The sequence below is a fragment of the Lissotriton vulgaris genome, chromosome 11 (assembly GCF_964263255.1).
Source record: "Lissotriton vulgaris chromosome 11, aLisVul1.2, whole genome shotgun sequence".
Lineage (NCBI taxonomy): Eukaryota > Metazoa > Chordata > Amphibia > Caudata > Salamandridae > Lissotriton > Lissotriton vulgaris.
The window spans coordinates 601,193,865-601,216,527 of NC_141699.1; positions in this window are offsets into that span (position 1 = coordinate 601,193,865).

Sequence of the window (22,663 nt, forward strand, 5' to 3'; positions counted from 1 at the left end):
CTCTTCTGACAGCGGAGGGACGCCCACAAAAACCGCTACAAGCGGGGCTGCTTCTGGAGGTAGTTCAGTAGTTGGAAAGCCAGGCTGTTTGTCCCGTTGCACATCTGACACGTTAGGTTTGCTATCATTTGTCTGAGCGGCTTGCTTGGGGTTGGTTAGGAGAGTTCTTTTAACTATTTGTCGGCCAGCCCCATTCAAGTCTTTGGTGCTCCCGCTGCTAGATGGTAAGGGGTTCGCCGTGCCTATAGCGTCAGATGGTCTCAAGTTTCTTAAACCAGTTCCCCCCGTTAGCTGTGAAGATACGGTAGCAAAGTCTTTAACCAACTTATCGACTAGGGAACATTTAGCCAATAGGCCAGAAAGGCAGGTGTTAAGAGTCTCCACGATATCCTTAGCTATATCTACAATTAATGGTTCAATGCGTGAGGTAAACAAAGTTTCTAGGTGATCGCCCAGTGGACTCTCAGACAGTGAAGGTGTAGAAAGTATGCCCCATTATCTTCCTGTTTTTCGTAGTGTGCTTTTTGCCTTTTGCTTGTGGGGGGGAGGGCTCTGGTGCAGAGGGGACCTTTGTACTGGTAGATAAGGTGGGCCCCACTGATGTCACAACTGTAGTGGGCTTTACAATCAGCACCTCTGGGTTCAGAGGGATTGGTGGCACCATAGCTGGTGAAAATGTCTGTGGCAAAGGTGGGGTGGATGGCAGGCCCAGTTCGGATTCGGCATGCGCTATTTCTTTAGAGAGGGCCCCCACCGCTGAAGAAAGGTACGATAGAATGGATTCGGACTGAGTGGTAATTTTCACTTTCTTACCTCCCTGTTCGGTGTGTGCCGTACTTTTTCTTTTGCCCATGTTGCAGGCTTAGGGGGGTGGCCCAGCCCAGCCTCCTCCTGCCCCTGACGGCCACAGACGGCCTGCCCTCTGCCCGGGCTCAGCCCGGCGTTGCCCGCGCGCATCCCGCGACGCGGGAGGTGCTGCTGGTGTTTAGGCACCTCCGGGCGGAAGCAGCAGGCGTGAGGAGGCGGCGTCCCGGTCAGGCAGGGGGTGCTGGGAACGCTGGGAGTTGTAGTCCCGTGAGGCGCGGCTCGTCCCCACTCGGCGGCCGGAATGAACTTCGGCGGCGGGGGAAGCTGTCAGCTGGCTTGCGTCTCCCTGTGTCCCTGGTCCTGCGGTTAGTGTTGCAAGTGCCCAAAAAGCAAGTAGAGGTTGCTGATGATGTGATCCCTTACCACTAGGATCTTGAGGTATGGGGCTGCTCTGCTAAAACCCACAAGAGACCTTCTTAGATATAATGTAATATACTAGCTAGGGAGGGTGAGAATTAGGTTTTGTTAAACCCTATTCATTTTAGCATAATACTATGCTTGCACCGTTTGTGTTCTATGGACTAGTGACTATGCTGATTACTTTGTTTCTTATAATATGTTTACTTGTATTAGCTAAGATACTGCGTTTGAGAACACTGCATTAGTGAATAAACATTTCAAATATGCACGTGTCCTCTTTCACTCCTTGTTCTGGATTGAGATGATTGTATAACGAAAGAGTGATCATGTGTTCTACGTTACCTGAGGTGTACTAAGTCCATGTTCTGGTTTGTCTAAGCATTGGGAGTTTGTGATAACCAATGAGACACAGTAGCTAGTCTGGTAGGGGATTTTTGGGTACTAAGGTGAGTTTTGGCACACCCTAATTCACTGAGGTTCCAAGCCTCTATGCACAGTTCTGTATGAGCACGGAATCCCTGCGACAATGTAACATCTGCAATGGATACTGTTGTTTTAGGAGAGATACATTTTATTTACACCCTGAATAAAAGGTGATCTTATAGTTATGCACCATGTATTACCATCATGTGTGATGTCCATTTCTTACATGTTGTACTCACTCTTACCTCAAAAACAGTTGTTGGTGGTCTCTTTGCATTGTACACAACCCTCTGCAGCACGTGCCCGTCCTGCTGCACCTGTAGTGGTGGTAATTCATCATCTGAGTCCGAGTCGTCCTCAATGATGATGTTGTGCAGACACTTTCTGTGAGAAATCGGGGCTTTTTGCAGTGTCCCCCCACTTTTTGCCCCCATTTTGACACTAGATGCTGTTTTGTTTACTCTGATTGTACCATGGGCTCTGTTAACCTGACCAATGGCCTGTCCTCCGTGTAAAAGATAAATGATAATCAGGTATAATTATAATTGTTACTGACAAACTACCTGTAAGCCCCTAGTGTATGGTAGAGCATGTAGGTGTAGAGGCCCAGTAGATTTAATCCACTCAAGTGTGCATTGCTGTGTTGCCTGCTGTCATTTTAAAAGCCAGCTCGGTCTTGCAAGCTACTTTTAAAATAAAACTATGTCCAAATTCGACTTTGGAATTAAAGGTACGTTCAAAGTCTTAAACTACTATATTTTTACATATAAGACACACCTAAAGTCTACCCTAGGTGCTCCAAGGGTAGAGTGCCATGTTAAAGTAAGCAGGGACATAAAAAAAGATGTTTTTTAAGCCCTGGTGAGGAAAAACCTGCCAAATTAGTTTTTAAGCATTGTAATGTATTAGTTCTACGGGCTAACATGGAATGGCTTTATTAAACCTTAATAAAGTCTAACTATTGATAGGAGTGAGCTGACATGTCACTTCAAAGTGTCTAAATAATAGAATAAATCAAACAACTTGATAAGGTTAGATTTATTATAACTATGACAGAATATAGCCTTATAGCCCGCTGTAGCGGGCTATACCGGCTATCAAAGGCCCGCTCCAGCGTCAAACGTATGAGCCGAAGTCTCAGGCCTTTAACAAGGGAGAGGGACTTTATAAGCTGGTATAGCCCAGCTACAAAGGGCTATAAGGCTATTGAGCATTCTGCCACTATAGGGCAGAATGTTCTAACAAATAAAACAAAGGCGTCTCTGAGCCCGAGGGGGTTTAAATCCCCTCGAGCTCTGAGTGGCCTTTGTTCAAAGCAAAAGCTGTGAACAAAAGAAACATTGGAATGTTGCTCTGCGGGCCTTTATCGGCTCTTAGAAGCACAGACCACTCCATTGTATTCAATGGAGTTCTCCACATTCCAATGTTCTAGTAGACATTATAGAACTTTTCTGATGTGCCTGAATCCAGCTCTTGAGCAGCCTCTTCTGATTGGCCAGCCTTTGACAGGCTGAGCCAAGCACTCTTGATTATGTGTGAAGTGGCCTGGGCTGAGACCCAGAAGATATCTGGTGGGAGAAGATCTGCTGCTGCAGAGCAAACGGCAGGAAAGGGGCTGGGTAGCTGTTGTAATCACGACAACATAATAAGTTAGAGTTGGTAAAATTAGGGTTTATTCACAAGATGAAATCTGAATATTAAAACCCACAAGAAGAGACAACAGAAAGCGATGCTGTCGTGTCCAGTAATCAGAACATAATGACACGACAGCACGCATCATTAATACAATACAGAACACTAAGTATGTCAGGGAAGAACGGCAAAGTATTTAAAGTAACAGATACAACATCTCCCTTCCATAAACAAAAAGAAATAAAACAAAAATAAACATGTATATACATTAATACAAATAATAATCCTTAAACTTTGCAGGAATAACAATATTTCTCTTTCCATCAGTAAGATTCAAATTTGATCGAGAATTTGAGAAAACATTAGTATCTTCTCTCAAACTCACAGAATCTCCATTTATAGATTCATTAAGCAATTCACTATTTTCCACAATATCATTAGTAAAATCCAAATTTTCATTTAAAACTGAATTACTGTTCTCACCCCTCTCAAAACTGTTACAAGACTGATAACTGGACTCAACAACATCTGAATTTTGTACTGGTTGCTCCTCATTCATTATGTCTTTATAACACAAAAAAGAAGAATTATCCAAAGAACCTTTTCCAACCACTTTCTTTAAAATAATGTCTTTTTAAAATGGTTCTATCTTTATAATTGCACTTTTGTTCCACCACCCTTTGTTTTTAATCATTACTGATGAATTAGAAACGCTAACGACTTGTTGAGGCAAAGAATACTTAGATTCTCCTTTTATAACTTTTTTAGGTTTTTTAATAATTACCCAATCTCCAGTTTCATACTCACAGTTACTTTGAGGAAGAATCCTATTTCTTAATTTGTACCTTTTTTCTAAATTTTCTCTAACACATTCATCAACAGATCTCGAAGAAGTTTGCCCTTCCATTTTTTTTAAAGTAGACAAACTGTTTTCAAAAACAGGTTTGATTAAATCATTGGCATCCCTACCCTTCAATAAGAAAAATGGTGTAAAACCAGTTATTGAATATGGAGTATTTAAATAACTCCAAACTTTTTCTTTTATATGTTTTTTAACATCAATGCCTGATGATAAAGCTGTTTGTATTCCCTCCTTGAAAAATTTGTTAGCCCTCTCGACTAGTCCATTTGCAGCTGGAAAATACAAAGGACTTTTTTCATGTTTAATATCATGCTTACTTAAAAAATCAATCATTCTTTTAGAAACAAAATGTGTACCATTATCTGACACCAATTTTTTGGGAAACCCTTCAAAACAAAAAATCTTTTCTACAAAATCAATCACAACTTCGGTACTTGAAAAATTTCACAAAATCATAAGAAACCCATTTCGAATAATAGTCAGTCAAAACGATCAAATATTTCATATCTTCCCCCAAGATATTATATGGACCAGAAAAATCTATTGCCAATTTTTCCCATGCTTGATCTGGCAATAAATTAGTCGAAGTAGAAGTTTTTTTACTCTTCCAATGCTTGTCAGATAAAAGGCATTCTGGACATTGGTTAACAAATTGATCTACATAGGAATCCATACTTGGCCACCAATAAAATTTTCTTAATATTTACTTTGTACCAGACATACCAGGATGTCCTGAATGTGCTCTATTTACAAGACCTTCAATCATTGATCTTGGCGGTACAAAAAGACCACATCTAGTGATAATTTCATTTTCCAGACTTAATTCTGATGAAACTTGTTGAAAAGGTACCAAATCCTTTCTAAGATTTCTTAAAGGAGGCCATCCATTTCTGATAAATTCTTTGACCTTATTAAGAGTTCCATCATTCTTGTAACCATCCAACCAATCAATTTCAGTAAAACACCCCAAGGTATTATCACAAGCATCTATAGCTGAAACAACCACACATTCATCGTCATTGATATCTGATTTTTCAATTCCATTATCAAGCGGAATCCTTGATAAGCAATCTGCCCTAAAGTTTGCTCCACCAGATATATGTTTTACTTCAAAATTATATTCCTGCAATTTTGAAATAATTCGGACTAATCTCGAAGTAGCTTGACCAGTTCCATTTCCGTTCATCAAAAATTAAAGTGGTTTATGATCTGTCAAAAGATCAAATCGACTACCCCATAAGTAACTCCTGAACTTTTCGACTGCCCATGAGCAAGCTAATGCTTCTCGCTCTATTGTGCTATAATTAGATTCAGCTTTGCTTAATGCTTTTGAAATAAAAGCAATTGTATTCTCTTTTCCTTTCACAATCTGTGTTAAAACACTGCCCAGACCTACAGAGCTTGCATCTACAGTGACAATACACTTGACTCCACAAGAATATGGTTTTAAAGCTGGAGCATTCCTAATCATTTCTTTTACTTTTTTAAATGCTTCTTCATGAACAAATGACCAAACAAATTTCTCATTCTTTTTGGTCAAACATCTGAGTGGTTCAACCGCAAATGCATAACCATGCACAAAGTGTGCATAGTACTCACTAAGTCCTAAAAAGGATCTTAGTGAGTCCTTATCAACAGGTGCCGGTGCATGCATAATTGAATCGATAAGATTCTGTTTTGGTTTAATACCTTCTTTAGTAATTGAGTGCCCTAAATATTCCAATTCTTGGACTAAAAAATTGCACTTATCTTTAGATACAGTCATCCCTCTTTTACTCAAGATGCCTAATACTTTGTCCAGAATTTTATTATGTTCATCTACTCCTTTCCCAAATATGAGAATGTCATCTTGAAACGCCTGCACCCCTTTGATGTCTCCAAACAATGAGACCATTAGCTTCTGAAATACACTAGCTGCAGAAGCTAATCCAAATGGGAGTCTCATATATTTGAAGGCACCAAAGGGAGTTACAAACGTAGTAAGATCCTATGACTTATCTGACAAAACAACCTGATGATAGGCTGACTTTAAGTCAATAAGCGAAAAATGTGTTGAATCACCTATAGCCATCAGCATCTCCTGAATAAGAGGCAATGGGTGGCAATCCACCAAAATGTTCTTATTCAGTGAGCGCAAATCTGCACACATGCACAACTTTCCATTTTTCCTTTTAGCCAAAACGACGGCCGAAACCCACTCTGATGAGTTTGTAGGTTTAATTACTCCATCTTTACACAAACTATCCAAATGTTCCTTCAACTCTTGTCTCACGCTTAATGGTAAATTTCTGACCTTGTGTATCACAGGTGATGCATCTTTCTTCAATTTAATTTCATGCTCAACACCCTTCACACAACCAATTCTATCCTCAAATATTCCTTTATATTTCTTTAAAATAGAATCTAAATCATTTGAATTTAAAGATTCATTGCAAACATCTATTGAAGCAATAGGAATATCACGAAGAATTATGGGTGTATCGCTTCCAGGTTTCAACATGATACCCATTTTACCTAAATCACGCCAACCAATAATATCTCTTCCTTTCTTAGCTACATATACTTTCGTTGTTATTTTCCTTCCTAAAAGCTCCACTAAACCTGTAAAATAACCCAACATGTCAATAAAATGTCCACCAAAAGCTTTTGGATTTACATCCGCAACCAAAAGCTCCTTCGGAAAATAATTATTACCATAAGTTGTTTCATCTAAAATGGTTATTGGCGATCCAGAATCTGCCATTACTTCCAATTTAACACCTTCAATCACAGCTTCACCTAAAGGTGCTTTAAAAGTAATATCAGAATCAATTATATTTACATTTATGACAAGATTACTAATTTCATCCTCCTTGTCATCTATTACATTTACACTAGTTTGCGAAACATTCCTATTCTTAAAAATGGTTTTACATGCACTTTCTAAATGTCCAATTTTTTTACACTTACAACATTTTTTTCCTTGTGCAGGAGAATTTGGATTATTTCCAATGTGACTCTTTGACCCACAACAATAACATACTAGTTTTTTTTTAACTGAATTTTTTTTTCTCTTCTATTGTCTTGTACTCTAGTCTTATTGGTAACTGAACATATAGCTTCTGAATTATCTGATCCGGATATAACTTTCGTCGATACTGAAGATCTTTCAATTCCGACTGCAATGTCAATTACCTCACTCAAAGTTGGATTCCCGCATGCTAGGAGACGTTCTTGTACTTTTTTTGAAAAACAATGAAATACCAATTGGTCTCTTAAATAAATATCAAGCATGTCTCCAAAATCACACTTGGATGCTAGAATGCGTAAATTTGATACATAGTCTTCAATACTTTCTTCTGCTAACTGTTTTCTTTTATTAAAACTATGCCTCTCCACCATAATGTTAGGCTGTTCATGAAACCTTTTTTCCAACCTTTTCACTGCCTCTGTATAATCATCCCAAGGAATGAACTGTCCTGGTGGTGGTTCACTTTCAGGTATGTTGTCAAACATTTCCCTACCTGCATCTCCTAAAAGACCATATAGAACAGCCTTTTTTCTTTCCTTAGAATAATCTTTTCCATCTATGGCAATAAGATAGCTTTCAATGGGGGAGGAGCCAAGATGGCGTTCGGATCGGACGTGTAGTCCCTCGGCTCCGGGGACCATCTCCTCCTTCGAGACTATCCTGCCGGAGATCCTGCATTGAAGTAGCCGATTTAGATAGCGGACGCGCTCCGACGACCCGCCGCAAAATCCTGGGGCTTTTGCTTTCCTGCAAGTGGAAGAAACGCTCGGGCACAGTTTGCGGCCCGCATTGACACGAAGGCCGGGACCTCGCGTGGACGTTGAGGCCGGCCGTCAGGCTCACGTCGTCGGGCTTGGCGACTGTGGAGTGTTGGTCGGTATCTACCGAAGGGCAGCTGACCCTGCGACCATCCCGCTGCACTGCTGGTGCTGAGACGAGCGAGCCTGGAGACCTGTTGGCTGTAATTATGATGTTAAGGGCACCCGGACTGCTGTTTGTGTGACTTTTGCCTGCACATCGGCCCGCTAATGGCGGGAGGCTCCCGGCCTGGCCGAGTACTCGGAACCAAGCAGGACGACATATTGGGCGGACTGTGCTTCTGTCTACATCCTGGCTCAGTCATCTGTTCCTCGCAACGCGGCAATCTGATATTCTATGGTGCGTAGCCTGCTCCGACTCGGAGTTTCTTTGCCTGATGCTGTGGTGGGCATAACGTGATGCATCCTGAAAAGTCGGCTGTGACTTGTGTTTCTGGACGCATTGAGCGGGGAGACATGTTTGAAACAGTGTGTGCTACCACTCATGGCTATGATGTCTTACTAGCAGCGGTTCTTTCCCTCCGCTCTGATGTGATACATTCTGGCTGCGCCCTGCTGGACAAGATGGACGGCATGCTCAGTGTATCGGGCCGTTCCAAGATGGCCGACTCGCAGGGTCTCGGCATCACTCTTTGTTCCGCCTCCGCCTGTGATAAGATGGCGACCTCCGGCGACAGTGGCGCCTTCGTGATCCCAAGCCTCCCAACGACTTCTGCCGCAGGAGGTCATCTCCCGAGACCGTATGCTCCTTCGGGGTTCCTGTCACGGCGTGAGCCTTCCCCCCGTGTCGTGCTCGCAGTTCCCCGAGACCCGCCTCGGGAGGTGCTGGACACAGAGATCTCCCTCCCTGTCCCGGCTGTGCCCTACGAGTTGAAGATGGCGTACTTTGCACCTTCCCTGGGACTACTGGATTTGCTTGTTCCGGACACGTCGAGTCGCTCACACCACGGGGACATTTTTGGACTGCCGACTACACCTGCATCGACTACATTGGTTTGCGGTGGTAAGGAGAAAACGGAACAGGGATAGACACTTCTCCTCTCGGACTGGCGGATTCCTCGTTATAGATTGTCGCGGCTGGGGGGAATGCTGTTATTACTGATGGTGTGATGGGTTGACTCTGTGCTCCATTCTGTGTTCTGCGAACTGTTTTTTGGCCACCAGACTGCCGACTCCTGTTCTGGCATTGCTCTCGCAGGAGGGGGCAGCCGGGGGATAGTTTCCTTTGGGTGTCCGGGGTACGCATTGATGGAGCAGAAAGAATGGGTCGGGGGCATACGCTTGCGTTCATGGTTTGGGGATTTTCTTGTTGCTGCCCTGGACATATGGGTTGGGTGCTGCTACCTTGCTTTCATTGTGCGCTGCTTCTGTGCTTCCAGTTTCTTCTGCGTATCATGTATGTTATTATTATCGGGCGTCATGCTTTGTGTTGCTACTGGCCTCACGGGAGAGCGGAGCCGGGGGACGGGTGGTGGGCTCCTCCCCGCCTTTCTTATTTTATGAGAGCTTTAGGATAGGATCCTTTCTTACTCTCTATATTTCGGGACTCTTTTTATTGGGTGACAGGCACACTGCTAGGGGGGGGTAGGCCGTAGCCAGCTGCAGGGGTGCAGGGTGGGGGGGTGGACGGGGGGGGGTTTGTTTTTATTTTTGTTCTGTGGGCCTTCTATTCTTTTTCTTTTTTTCCTTTGGGTTTAGACGTTTCTCTTCTGGGTGATGCTCAGCGACACCGGTGGTTTCTTCCGCTGAGCGCTTGTCTATCCTGATTGTACAACACCGGAACCGACTTGTTGTGCTATGAAATCCTGCTCCTGTCTATCCTCCAGGAAAAAACTTTTAAAACTAGACCTCAGTCTTTCTGTAACGGATCCTTTGCGCTCTTACTATGCTGCACTGTACTGTATGTGTGAGCCCTCGGGCTCCTTGCTGAGTGTATTTGCTTTTTTCTATCAATAAAGGTCTTCCAAAAATTAAAAAAAAAAAAAAAAAAGATAGCTTTCAAAAGATTTTTGCCACTGCTGCCACCTAACTGGCGGTTTACCTGCATTTTGTAGAAAAGGATTTATTTGATATGGCTGTATTTGGTAAGCCATGGTCAGTTAAACGTTAAATGTATTCGCTTTTCACTTTTTCATTAAAACTTGCTCAAAATATTACATTAAAAAAAAAACTTTCACAAATCCTTAAATTGTGTTCTCCTTTCATTCAGATTAATTAATAATCAAGAATTACCATAGACGATCTTTAGATTTACTTCAAACCTCTCCTCGTTCTATGAACAGCTGCTGCTTCGTGTTTCTTTTTTTTAATTTACTTTTTCCACAAAATGGCCGCTGCGTAGGGTCACGTCTATTGACCTTGCGTGATGACACGCTCTTCACGCTTAGCGCATACAGCTCTGTGCAATTACATTCACGCGCTGAAATCTTTGACGCGCTCCTTTCCTTCGCTGCAGTCACGTGATGTTCTGGAACATCAGACTCTTTTCAAAGCTGCAGTCAACTTCTTACATCAGATCAAATACAAATTGGGTAAAGTAATCTTATCAAAAGTATTATTCCGTCGATGACTGTAGAAGTTGTTATAATTTTCTTCAGAAATTAAATTTCTTACTTGCTTCCCGGTGGGTTATTACCAATCAACTGCCAAAAAATTCTGTTAAAAATAATTTTTCAGATCCCAATCCATCGTCGCCATATTTATGTTGTAATCACAACAACATAATATGTTAGAGTTGGTAAAATTAGGGTTTATTCACAAGATGAAATCTGAATATTAAAACCTACAAGAAGAGACAACAGAAAGCGATGCTGTTGTGTCCAGTAATCAGAACATAATGACACGACAGCACGCATCAGTAATAGAATACAGAACACTAAGTATGTCAGGGAAGAACGGCAAAGTAATTAAAGTAACAGATACAACAGTAGCCAAACTGGTCTTTAAAGGGAGAAAGACAGTGAGGACAAGAACCAGGCCTACCCCCAATCCCCTCCCCCCCCCCAGCCAGATGGGAGCCCCTGTAATTGAATTAGCAGAGGGGTTGGGAGGGGATCGTTAAGGAAAGTTAGCTACACATGTAGGTTTGGTTAGCCAAACCTGAAGGTGCAGCAGTGTTTCTGCAATTTGGATTTTATGGAACATTTGTTTTTGGGACAAGAACTTGCCACACTTCTGGGGATGTGCTCATCATTGAGAGTGTAGAGAGATTTGGGTGACCCAATAAACCCTTGTAGGCTTGGGCAGTGGATAATTAACCCCTTCGAAGCTAATGACGAGCTGGGCTCGTCATGGCGCTTACCTGCCGTGCGCTGATGACAAGGCCAGCTCGTCATGAATAATGGTGATTTTGGTTCTGCAGCGCAGGACGGGAAAACGCCTAGCAGCCATGTGGTTAAGGGTAAGAAATGGCTTCAAGGGATTTTATTCATAAACTGAGTACATATGGTTTAGAGTATATCATTCAAGGGTTGATTAAGTAATTGAACCCTATCGTATCCACAGGATAACTAGATCATTCTTGTGTTGTTCACAAACATTCAATGTAATTACGCTGAAGAGAAGAAAAGAGAAGAATGAAGTAAGCACACAGCAAGTTAATTTTCTCAGAAATTTGTAGTATTGAATTGATCAATGAGTACAAATTATGGGGATAAAAAGAAACAAATCCACTATTGGCAGTTATGAATGGATGTACATAAAAATCAACAAATCGATTCATAACATATCAACAGCTCCATAGGTAAAAGAAGAAGACCAAGTTCACTAGTATACAGAGGTATCCTTCAAGCATTAATGCTGTGGAGATGGTGATTAGGTCGACGTTTCGGTCTTGCTTGTAGGCATCAATAAGACCATCATCAGGACTAATTTTTCGTGAAAGCCCTCTATGCAAAAAGCAATTTATGTACAATTACTTCCATGCTTCAAACAATCTATGAAAACAACAATAAGCTGCTTGGCTAGCTTGTATCAAAAACTGTGTGCTTCACATCCTAATGATGTGACTTTAAAATCAACATAAATTAATGCAGTGATAGTTAACAAAGCAGTTGACTTCTCTTCTTTAAATACATAAAAACAAACATCAATGAGACTAATAGCGATTATCATATTGTGTTCCCAAATGAAGACCAAAATTGATAGACTCACTTAAAAAAACAGGGTGGAAATAAAACCTGGTCGCCACCTTCAGTATATTCAACTGGAAAATCTGAAACAATACGTATGTAACGAATACATGTGCATCTGCTATTCTAGACTAGTCCACATATCAAGGGTGTTTTAATGGAGCATACCTGCAGTGACTAACGATGTCAGCTGCAACTGCGGGTCAGATGAGTAGAAGTCCTGTCTGGGTAGACAGAAATATTGTGGTATCTACAAAAAATTTTTGCATTTTGTAATACGATTCGTATAACTAATATGAGCATAGTCGAATGCAGAAGACTCAATCTAAGTGCTTCCCTATATATTTGTTTCTTAAAACCTTTATCAAATAAATTCCGCTATATTTCCTCGAAACTTGGGAAAAGTAAACTAGAATTGGGTCAAAGCCCCACTTATTCTAAATTTCCTCAGTTAAAAAATATTGCCATTAGTAGTACGGCTGGTGCTATCTAGCCACGTGTTAGTCACTGCAAGTATGCTCCATTAAAACACCCTTGTTATGTGGACTAGTCTAGAATAGCAGATGCACATGTAATCGTTACATACTATTGTTTCAGATTTTCCAATTGAATATACTGAAGGTGGCGACCAGGTTTTATTTCCACCCTGTTTTTTCTAAGTGAGTCTATCAATTTTGGTCTCCATTTGGGAACACAATATGATAATCGCTCTGAGTCTCATTAATGTTTGTTTTATGTATTTAAAGAAAAGAAGTCAACTGCTTTGTTAACTATCACTGCATTAATTTATGATTTTAAAGTCACATCATTAGGATGTGAAGCACACAGTTTTTGATACAAGCTAGCCTAGCAGCTTATTGTTGTTTTCATAGATTGTTTGAAGCATGGAAGTTATTGTACATAAATTGCTTTTTGCATAGGGGGCTTTTCACGAAAAATTAGTCCTGATGATGGTCTTATTGATGCATACAAGCAAGACCGAAACGTCGGCCTAATCACCATCTCCACAGCATTAATGCTTGAAGGATACCTCTGTATACTAGTGAACTTGGTCTTCTTCTTTTACCTATGGAGTTGTTGATATGTTATGAATCGATTTGTTGATTTTTATGTACATCCATTCATAACTGCCAATAGTGGATTTGTTTCTTTTTATCCCCATGATTTGTACTCTTTGATCAATTCAATACTAAAATTTTCAGAGAAAATTAACTTGCTGTGTGCTTACTTCATTCTTCTCTTTTCTTCTCTTCAGCGTAATTACATTGAATGTTTATGAACAACACAAGAATGATCTAGTTATCCTGTGGATACGATAGGGTTCAATTACTTAATCAACCCTTGAATGATATACGCTAAACCATATGTACTCAGTTTATGAATAAAATCCCTTGTAGCCATTTCTTACCCATCATTGAGGGTGGCACCCTGCACCCCATTGGTCAGGGGTGCCCCTTTTTTGCCAGCCCAAAAGCCTGAATAAGCACGGGAGAGCTGCCCAGCAACTCAGATCCCTGCTTGGAAGAAACAAGAGGAAGAAAGACTGCCATGCTGAACCCCTGGCCTGCAGTAAGAGGACTGCCCTGGGAAGGACTGTGCCTGCTGCACACTATGGTCTCCAGCAAAAGGAAAACTGTGCCTGATGTTTGAGGAGTGGACTCCCTGAAAGCAAGAGGTTGAAAGAGCTCCACCTTCATCATCCTCTCCACCAAGAAGAAACCAGCTGGACAGCGTTCAGTGGAATTTTAAGGATTTGGCCAGGTGCATTGTGGGTCTTGTAGTCCCAACTTCCCAAGGAGCAACTCAGAGATTCTGGAACCTTGGATTAGTGTTGTGGACCCTTCAAGAGCCCAAAAGGACCTACGGCAAGAAGATCCAGAATTTAGAATCAATTGGTGAATTTTTGTCAAAAAGCTCCATAAATTGACTGACCCTTCGTCGAGAGTCAAGTCACTGACGTCGAACTGCGACCCGACCTCAAATTCAGGTTCATCCTACTGAAAGCTCCAAGACCTGCAGGATTTCACCAAGGCCCTGCAGTGAAGCAAGCAACCATTGTCGAATCACAAGCTGGCCTAATGATGAGCATCGGTCGACGTTGAGAGAAAAAGCTCCAAACAAATGACTACGTCAGAAGGTAAAAACTTGACTGGGCCCTGCAGCTCATTGTATCTGATCCACGCTCCACTGTGGTTATCCTAAAACTTTGACTTTCTCCCGGTCAAGCGCAATCGGATGTCCCGAGTTGGTGCTTGTGACTTTTAGACACTTAAAAGTAGTAATTCTTTAAAAATTCCTGTCTCTAGTTCTCTACATTGGATTGTTGTCGTTTTGGTGTCATTTTAATCATAAAAATATTTCCTATTATCTGAAATTGGTAATGGGTTTTTATTGTGTGTTTTGTCTTAATTATTTAATGCATTGGTGTTTTTAAATGCTTTCACGTCAGTCTCCTTAGTTAAACCTGTCTGCTCACAGCCAAAGTACTAATGGCCTCATTTATGAGGCTGTGCGTCACTTTTACGCCGCCTTGTTGCGCCAGATTTACAAAGTGACGCATCTAGGTAGATGCGTCCCTTTGTAAACCACTGCGCCACATTATACCTGCGCCAGGTATAATGTATGCAAGGGGGGCGTATTGACGCAAGGAAGGGTCGTAGAAGTGACGCAGTGAAATCTATGAGATTTCACTGCGTCACTTTTAGGACGCTGTTGCGTCAAAATCTTGCGCCTGCCTCACAGCAGGCGTAAGACTGACGCAGGCCCTTTCACATGGGGCTTGCCCCTTTTTAGAGGACGCATTGCTGGAGTTGCGTCACTTTTGTGACACACTCCAGCAATGCGTCACTTTTGCGCTTACAGATACGTCAGAAATACTGACGTATCTGTAACTCCTTGCGACATGATGCGTCATACATTAAATATGACGCATGAGGAATGTCGCAAGGAGGGCGCACTGAGAAGTGACGCATCGCTGCTTTCACGCAGCGATGCGTCATTTCTCATAAATGAGGCCCTAAGGTTTGAGCAAGGATTAACTTGTTGAGACCTTGACTTGACCTTTCTTCTGGGTGTGGTATTTCTAAGTGTAGATACCTACCTATCAGCACCTACTAATAAACCACCTTCCAACACTTCCTCATTGCGATATTGTGCCGATATTGTGACACGTTGCGATGATCTTGATGGAGCAAGGATTCGCACATGAAGCGACTTGCTCATATTCATGAACCTCGAATAACGTTAATTATGTAACCAACATGCTTGTTTTACTAATATTACATTTTACATTTACATTTGGGTGTCCGAGTGAAGCTTGCTTATGTGTTTTACAACACCATAATACGCTTGCATCTAAAATGGCTGCTGCTACGCAAGGGTTTCTACTGCGCATGCGTCTGTCATACTCACGTGACATGATGTATTCTTTGCTTTTGGAGGGAATCTGTTGCATCTGCGCACTAGTGTTAATATGGCTGTTATGTGTTCTCACATGCGAGAAGCTTGCATTGCTGCTTTTGCTAAGCTGTTCATTCTGACTAATCCTAATGCTATATTTAAAATTAAGATAATGGGTATAGAGTAGGAATGCATGGTATACAGTGTATTCATTTATTATGTGTTTTAAAACTGTTTCTTTTCCATTTCATGATACACTTTGAAAACGGGCCTGGCTTGTACCGCTGTACTCCATCTTTGTTGAAACTGAGGCTGCGCGAAATTCTCCAGTCTCGGGAACAGTGACCTTTGGACTATAGCCAAGGAGCTGACTGACTAGAAGATGCTCCTGGGAAAGTGCACTTGTGAACTCAGAATTATAACAATGTATTGGTCAATAGAACATCCATTTTTGGGTGGAATAAAACGTCATGAGAGCCTGAATTTGATGGGCGGGAACGTAAATTTGCATATGAGACGGCATAAACATAAAATTTGGTATGGTGTGACGGCCTCTCCTCTTTTGTCCAATCAAAATTGGGGATCCATACACTTGCAACATTGGGTGGTGGTACACGGACCTGAAAAACAGTAAAATTAGGGCAGGCTTAGTTAGTTAATTTGTCCGACTTGTCCGAATAGCTGACCTGTCACTGACCCAAAGCACTCAATAGGTGACCAAGAGCAGAGGGCTGCGGAGCACTCTGCCGGAAGATTCGCTGACCCAATCGGGGTTCTGGGAAGCTGAGGTGCTGGCGAAGCACTTTGTCGGTGAATTTGATAACCCAATCAGAGTTCTGCCTGTTAGCTGCAGAGAGGGAGTAGCGCAGGCATTGCAACTGAACTGCGGGTGCTGGTCTTAACCTTTGGTGGTCCTGTCCTGATCCAAATCTGGTTTATCCTGTCCTGTTTCTGATCTGCACCTGCTGGCCTATTGGCAACTGCAACTTTTGGGGTTTTCTGTCCTTAACTGACCCGTGGCCAGGGTTGGTCTTTGCACCATTCTAGGTAAATATAAATCTGTGTGGGCTCGTCATTACATATGTTTTTCTCTCTTTAACTCGTTTTTGTTAAAACTTTGATAGCACATGTTCCATTTTCTCTTACCCATTCCCCGTAGTAAATGATCAATTGTTTTCTGATTTAACAGAATGTTCCACTTTCGTACCCTCCTTATAGTTGAATGCTAAATGTTTTTATGACTGCATAATAGGTTTCCTTTTTCCACCCTCCCTTTAAAGTGCTCAAATTTAGTAATTCGATATAATAGCGTGTTCCATTATTACCTTCCCTATAGCTATATGGTCAAATTGGGTTTTTCGTGATTGTATGTTATGTTCCTTCTTTTTACCCACCCTTTTGAAAAATGCTTAAAGCTATATTATTAGAATGTTCCTTTTCTTTACCCACCTTTAGGGAATTTGTGTAATTGTTTTTAAAAAAAATTAGCATGTTCCTTGTTTACCTTCCCTTTAAGAATTACTAAATGATTGGCATAATATATCTTTTGCATAGTTATACATTATTTCTAATACTCGTTATTGACAGTCTTATTGCTTACAATCTTTGGATCATGACCTTTTATGAAATTTAGATAAAGAGTTTAAAACTTTCCTGAGTCTGTGGTTATTATATGAGTGCAAATGTTATTTGACCTATTATGCTAACTCCCTGATCCAATAGGTTTATAGGTACCAGCAACAAGGATTGGTAAGTCAATGGTATAGGACCTAGTAAATAAAATAGACTGGTAGTAGAGTGTGGGTTACTTGGTTAATTAAATGTATAAATGGATTATGGGTCCAGACGAGCATGGTAAAATTATAGTCGGGTGACCTGCGCGCTCTATCAATCTTACATCATGTCTCAGGTTTGTACAGTAGTGCTCCGCTGCTCTTGTGGAAGCCGCGGAATCTGAACTTCAGTATCCCAATGACTCTCTCAATGATGCAGTGCGTAGTCCTGATTGCCCGGTTGTACTGCCTTTCACCTCTTGTCCTTGGAGTCAGGAATGGTGCGAGTATCCAGGCACCCGAGGCATATGCACTTTTTCCTTAAGAGCATGATAAGGAAAACCATTAGGTCACATTACACAAACAAGTCTGGGTACTGTATTCATTGAGTCTGTAATTTTCTTACCTAGTAGAAAAACATACCCAAATGTACCCTTTGACAGTCGGTTTTGTACTCCACTCTGGCAAACATGAAGAAGTCATGGGTGGAACCTGGGAATCTGGCTACAAGTCTGGTATGATACAGGATGCATCACACACTACCTGTACATTGAGTGAGTGTGAGCATTTCCTGTTTCTGTTTAAGAATTCATTAGCTGAGGGGGTACATGTGGAAATATGTGTGCCATCAACACAGCCAATGACATTGGGAAAGTGTGCTACCCGGTAGGGCATTCATTTGGTCTGTTGCAATGATTGGGGGCTATTTAGGAAATTAATGTATAGGTTAACCTGGCTAACCATAATGTCCTGGAACATGTGAAAGAACCTGGAAAAGGCACTTTGTGACACCGCCCCGCCACTGCTATGACCCCCTGGTAACTGCCAGAAGTTAAAAGGGGTAGGCAACACAGTACCTGTACATGTGGTGGGATTGCTTTGTTTCTGAGTGTTGGGGTCTGAAGCTGGAGCTGTAATTCAGGTGTTAAGACCAGGATTACCTCACTACTGAGCCTGAACTTCTAAAAAAGCTCCTCCTCTGTCTGTTCAAACAGGGTGCCCCTCACTCTAAATATCCTCTCCTGTCTCCTCCTTCTCTGTCTACGAGCCAAAATCCTCATCTTCTTTAACAAAACCAGACAAGGACACCATTGTGAAAAAACAGATGCATTTTGGGTGCCTTTTTATAGTTTGCAACTGGTTACCATGTGATCTGGATTGATGGTAATTGCATTTCCTAAATAGCCATTTTGTGACTAGTCACAATTAGGAAATCATTTGTACATATGGTTAGCGATTCGCAATTTGGAAACCCATAATTGTGATTTCCCTATTATGCAATTTCCAAAACACGATTTCTACAAGGTAGAAATCGCATTTTGCACCACCGCAAATGCATTTCATAGATACCGAAATGGCATTTTGCATTTCCTAACAGCCCAAAATTGCGATTCGCACTGTTAGGAAATGCAAAATGCCTTCGTACATATGGCCCTTAGTTTTCCTCTAGCAAAATGCTGAGGAGTCCACTTCAGGACTTAGAACTCGGACGACGAGTTACTCCCTCACAACGATGACGGATATCCCATCAGCCGAAATATAAATCCATAGGATGTAATGGGATTTATAGTTCTGAAGACAGGATGTTGTTATGGAGGAGCCCATCTGCTGAGTTCTAAATCAGCCTCCTAAATCTCTGTAGTACCAAAAATAGTGGTTGCAACATTCAGTCAAGCTAAGAGAACATCAACTCATAATGCATAATTCCTCATCCCATGACTGTCCAGAACAGCAGCATAAAATATACACTATCCGAGGTAAATAATAAGTGGGAGTTGCTTCACACACACCTCAACATGATCATTGTAATTGGGGCCCTCCTAAGCTCCTCCACAAAAGAGATATTCTTTAATTATGTCCTTTGATGATAAACTGCGTTCAGGCGGCTAGAATTTGCCTATACTAGATTATATTTATGATGGACACTGTGGGCCTCCATAGAAGTACTCTCTGATATTGTTTTAAAGTAGTGTTGGCTGTTGCCATACAAATTATTTTTTTTTTTACTTTGTATGTGAATTAATTACGTAGTGTCAGTGCTCAATATTACCTGACTTCAATGGCTTATTAGCTTTTTTATTTGAAGGCCAATAGCATTACATTCAATAGGAGCTGAACAATAAAAATTACTATTGTTAAAAATTGTGATCCGTAATAAAAGCGAATTTTTAATCAGGGCTTTAAGTGGGCTGGGTCCTGCCAGTGCTGAGCACCGTCATTTCTACAAAGCAGATGCTGAGACCGGTCCCTATCGGGTTCTCCATTTTTGCCCTCACCCTCAGTGAAAAAAATTTATCTCAGCGCTGCAGCAGTACAACCCTTCACTGCCTTTGATGTAACTTCGAAGAGACTCGTTATAGTTCTTTCTCAGTCTCATCATTTCAGAACTGAAGTATTTTCAATATTATATACGTCTGAGGTTCTGCGGTTTCAGATTTCGGCCTGTATCTAGCTGCCATTTTGTGTCCTGTCGCCATTTTGTGTTGCCCTCACTCAGGCAGCAAGGCGAACAATGTGCTTTTGCTTTTCCAGCTGCTACGTGTCCTTTCAGTTAAAAAGTAACTCTATTGTCCATGTTCATGAAACCCGATGTCAGGGTCTGGCTGAGTTCGCTAATCCATGTCTGGCTCGATTGATCCCTGTCTCAGCCGACTATATGCCCTCTCCTATTCTTCCCTTATACTATCTTATCCGACTGGCCTTCGCTAGTCTCTCCTTGTATGCTCCTATTACACAACTATCCTTTGAGATACACAAGCATGTCCTGCCACCTGCAAGAGGGGATTGTGAACACCATCACTGATTAATTTGTTGGGAGGGGTGGCGCAAGGGGTCCGAGAAAGAGGCGTATTCTGAGAAACCTGATAGCTTGTTTTCCAACTTTTCTCATTGGTTCGTTTTGTGTGTGTGGGGAGTGGGATATTGTAAATGTGTTTAGTATAAGAGATTGTACGCCACGGATTGAAGTGGCAGTCTCCTTAGAATCCACCCTGTGTGTAACTTCTAGGACAACTGTGCTTAGCTGCAGCTAATAAATCTGGCTTCTACGCTCAACGGAGTGTCTCGTGTCTCTGTTAGTTACAAGGCAGGTGAATCCGGGGATTTAGGCGTGCCCTGCGCCGCCCGGCCCATAAGGCCCGGTTCTCCACGACAAAGCCAAGGTAGAGCTGTCGCAGTTCACAAGGGCGCTGTGGGACGTGACAGCAATATTGCCGGGCAGGAACTCCGACAGCCCTACCTTGGCCTTCGCTGTTGTTTTCCTGCCTAATTGGTTTGCAACTATCTAGTTGTTTGCTATGGGACGTTCTCTCTGCTCAGATGCACTATAGGTCTAGCGGTGTTATCTATTGTACAAGTCTATCCTTCATCAGGGGGTGTCACTTCTTTTACCTCTAGGCCTTGGTGTGATATTTTGAAAGATAAACTTTCACAGGATTTACATTGAGCACCATCACAATATAACCTGGCGGAGTTGGACATCATTACAGTGGGACGTGCCTTTTAGTTATTAACTGATTGTCGCCTCTATATAGACGGCGCTATTTCTTGATATAATATTTTACCAGACGGGGAACAGCTCTCCATTAGGAAATCCTATGACCTAAAAGTTTATGGAGGTGTTTGATTCCACCATCATCTAGTGCCCTGAAGAAGTCCTGTGCTAGGACGAAACGCATCGGCTTTTCTGTGTGTTGAATCATTAAAACTGGACAAGTGTTTTACCTACCTGAAGTGAAAATGAAATAATAAAAGAGGAAAAAGAAATATTGAAGAACTTTCTTTACTGGATATGGACGTTATAACTGTCCTTTTTGATTAAGTTCCATTTTGTGGTGCACCTGTGCTTTGTTTTGAATTGTTAGGTTCCTGTTGGGAACAGGCACGGTGATGGTGGGTGATATTCAGTGTGCACACAGATCCCACCTTGTATAGAAGGGACGATACTAAAGGAGTGACAAACAGGTTAGGGGCTGGCAATCATTCATTTCAATCTTTATTTCGATCTATTTAGATCATAAAAGAAATACAGGCAATTTAAAAAGGAATAAAATAGTATCAAGTAAAAACAGAGTTTGAAAACCAATACAATTGGCCTGTTAAAATCAGGTACAGTACATTACATTTGAGAGTCATCGATATATTTCATTTATCGTAGATCTATATCTGACTTAATGCAGCGGTTACGGGTATGCCACATCGCTGTTAACATTTTTGCCACTGCAAACACAATCCGGGGTGATAGTTCCGTTTTTAATATTCTGTAAGCTGGGAGGTAGTGCCTGAAACCTAGGTTTTTGAGGAGTGGAACAAGCCAGTGCTTCTTAGATCTTTGGTAAGCATTACAGAAGAATATGATATGCAGGTCATTTTCCTGGTGGTGTGAACATACCGGGCACTGTGCTGAAGGCGGGGGCTGAGCTCAACGATTGGTCAATGCCCTAAGAGGGAGGGTGCCGTATCGCCACTGCATGAAAAGTTTTCTAGTCAGAACGGGACTGATGCCATCAAGGACAAGCTCTAGATGGTATGAGTCTTTAGCTTTAATAAACAAATTTGTTAAAGACCCCTCCCTTGTACTCCCCGTTGAGGCAAGTAACTTTTGCTCGTAAAAATCCCTCGAGAGAAGTTTGAGTGGGATCCTACAGCATGCGTTTCCCGGATCTAGCCATAGTTCTGGTCTTCCTAAGGTCTCGCATGTTTGTTTAATATATCTCAGCCATGGGATGTGTGTTGCATTGGGTAGGCGTAGGATCTCTTCGAGCTCAGTCCTGTAGTTCATTAGTTCTGGCGTGCTCCAGATTCTGCGCCAAAAGGTTATTGGTTTTAGTCCCAGCTCTTCTGTAATAGGTCTGAGACCCAGGTCTAATTAAGTTGTTCTCAGTGATTAGCAAATTCTGGGCAAGTGTGTGGCCCCACAATTCTCCACCATAAGTAACTGCCCCTCTTGCCTGCATTTTAGAGATTTGGAGGAGGGGATCAAAATTTAATTTAATTTAATTTAATAGCGATTTCTAAAGCACCTGGTGACCCAAGGGCATCCCTGCGCTATAAGATTTGTGATCCTGTTGAGGGGGAGGGAGAGAGGGGAGACACTTCTAGAGGGACTCTATTTAGGGAATAGATGTGTCTTTAATTTCTTGCGAAATGCCTGGTAGTTAGGTTCCAGTCTGAGGGAGCGGGGATGAGCGTTCCATCCAACAGCTGCTTGAACGGAGAATTGTCGTCCTCCTGTGCGAGTTCTTTTGAATCTAGGAATGCTGGCCAGGTTCTCATTCTGGGATCGTAGGGATCTGGTTGCTGTGTAGGGGGTGATCATTTTGCTGAGGATCGCCGGACCAGATCCGTTGATCAGCTTATGTGTCGTGCACATCGCTTTGAATTGCACCCTT